Raw genomic sequence first — 2,841 nt, 5'->3', positions numbered from 1 at the left:
ATATATATATATATATATATATATATATATATATATATATATATATATATATATATACATATATGCATATATGTATATCTTTTTATCTATATATGTATATATGTATGTACATAGATAGATACATACATACATACAAACATACATACATGCATGCATACATACATACATACATACATACACATATATACTGCCATACATACAAAGGCATTTATCCATAACTACCTACGTATATTAGTACAGCATAACTATGTCGACAACTAAAACTGTTTACATAAAATATAGTGAATTATATAAAAGAAAAATAGAAAACGGCAACAGCATCAAACACAGAAACAGCAACAACATCACAACCAACAATAACATAACAATTATTCAAAACAAACACGATGTGAACGATAGTGACAAGACGAACAACAACGAGATGAATATGTGACACACAAAATGGTACAATTCAAAATAGCTTAACAAAGAATGTATAACATTATTCACCATTTTATACTGCTTCAGTCCATATTCTTCTGTGTCATTCCTGTCTTTGCCTTCTGTTTTCTGTTATAACCATTTCACTGGAAGAGACCTTGTGGCTGCATAAAGTATCTCGGTGTGTATTGTGTGTGCATTATGTATGATGTTGTTTAGCCCTAGGTCAGAGCTGCCCTACTAGACGAATGACATTCCAGCTTTGACGTTCGTTTCTTTTATCTTCTGAAAATTATGCCGGTGGTGGGGGAACTCTATTATAATCTATTTATGCAGTAAGAAGCTTGCTTCCCTCAACCACATGTTTTCTGGTTCAGTCCTACAGCGTGGCACCTTGGACCAGTGATTTGTGAATGAATTTGGTAGACGGAAAGTGAAAAAGTTTCGTCGTGTGTGTGAGATAGAGAGGGGGGGCTAGAGAGTGAGTGTATTTATATGCGTATGTCTTTGCATTTTGTATCTGTCTCCCCTCCACTTGACAACCGGTGTTGCTTTGTTTACATGCTGAACGGTTTGGCAATAATGACCAATATAACAAGTACCAAACTTATATTCAAAATAAGTAACTAAAATCCTTGAAGGTGATGCCCAGCATGGCCGCTATCCAATGATTGAGACAAGCAAAAGATAAAAGATATTTTTAATATTATACAATACCATCCTCGTTATTTATACAATATTATTATACAATACTCTCCTCGTCATTTCGTTGTGAATAACTTTTGTTACATATGCTTTATATTTCATAAAAATATCACTAGTAAAAAATGTGTCCTCTGAATAGCACACTATAACTTGGCTTCTCCTTTCTTATCTGTCCATACCTAGATGAACTACCCAGGCTGGTCTGGGCAGCTCTCGATATGGACGACAGAGCAGCTGGCTGATTATCCTGGAATTCTCGAGCTACAGCAGTCAAATAGAGGAATAGTTCGGATGTTAGGGTTATGAATATAGCAGTAAGGCATATGAAGGCTTTTGTAGATAGGAAGTCCGAGGGATGAAGGTTATGCGTTTGCCATCCATGAACAGAAAATATCAACTAAAAACTTGATGCACTGAAGGGACAGAGATTCAGGAAAAGCAGTAAGATGTGACAACCGATGCGGACTGTCTTGAGTTAACACCAAAGATATTATCCACATCATAAGCAGTTCTCCGAAAATGTCATCGCGGTATGAGACATAATGTAGCTAAGACACTGTACAACGAGATCCGACGAAAGGATAACCCCGAGGACAAAGAAATGAGAACTCAGTATGATGAAAGCCATAGCCACTCATAATAAAAAGGAGTACTTCAAATGTAAACACAATAGACCTGATATAATGATTTTGGAAGAGAAACAGTACAGTTATGAAAATCAGCTGCCCAGCGGATGTTAACATAAAGCTGAAGATCAGTGAAAAAGAGAACATTGAAGATCAGTGAAAAAGAGAACACCTATTGAGAAATCTGCAGTTACTTTATCTAGATTACAAGTCCAGGTTTATACCTGTAATTATTGGGGCTGCCTAAATACCAATCTTGAGAAATTAGTCTTCTCAAAACCAGAATGGAGAAAACTGATCGTAGACACCAGATCTAAGCCATCAATCGAACTATAAAAATCTGTAAAACTTTCCAGAAGTTTATCATTTAAGTATATATGAGCATGTCTAGATATGCAGGTATATGCATGAGAAGACATGCATAAAACAAAGCATACAAATCTACACGCATACATACATACATACATGCATACATACATACATACATACATACATAATACATACGTACATACATACATACACACATACATACATACATACATACATACATATATGCATACATACATACATATATACATATATACATACATACATACATGCCCTGTTGAAATTTCAATGAAGGAGTCGTGTATCTAGGTTAGAAACCGTCTCTTTCTCTATTGCATAAAATCTTGAAATATTTGAATATTTGAATGTTTCAATAAGGACATATATACGTACGTACATACATACATGCATACATACATACATACATACATACATACATGCATACATACATACATACATATATTCGCCAAATCCAATCTATTTGTGGAACAGTGAAGATTTTGAAAAAATTCTCCATCTGAGATTCTTGTGTGAATAGATGCACACACTTGGGTGCATGCATCAACAGTTCAACCAGCACTGCAACTCAACCAGATAATTACACACACAAGGAACTCTCTTAACTCAAAAAGTCTTGTCGCTTTGTTAGCAACCGACTTGAACTCTCTCAAGAACTTAAATAGAACTCAAAGAAAAATCATACATACATGCATACATACGTACATACATACATACATACATACACACACACACACACATACAC

The 2,841-nt window shown here is 34.8% G+C and overlaps 1 long non-coding RNA gene across 1 annotated transcript in view; it reads right to left on the bottom strand.

The window, feature by feature from the left end:
- The window catches only part of LOC128247862 (uncharacterized), a 94,039-nt gene extending 93,441 nt beyond the window's left edge, over window positions 1–598 (bottom strand). The window contains exon 1 of the long non-coding RNA XR_008264187.1: window positions 490–598. This is a non-coding gene — a long non-coding RNA (uncharacterized LOC128247862). The remainder of the gene's footprint in view (window positions 1–489) is intronic.
- Between the last annotated feature and the right edge of the window lie 2,243 nt (window positions 599–2,841).

The sequence above is a fragment of the Octopus bimaculoides genome, chromosome 5, assembly GCF_001194135.2.
Source record: "Octopus bimaculoides isolate UCB-OBI-ISO-001 chromosome 5, ASM119413v2, whole genome shotgun sequence".
NCBI lineage: Eukaryota > Metazoa > Mollusca > Cephalopoda > Octopoda > Octopodidae > Octopus > Octopus bimaculoides.
The sequence above is the reverse complement of the archived record's forward strand: the minus strand, read 5'-3'. Positions and strand labels throughout refer to the sequence as shown.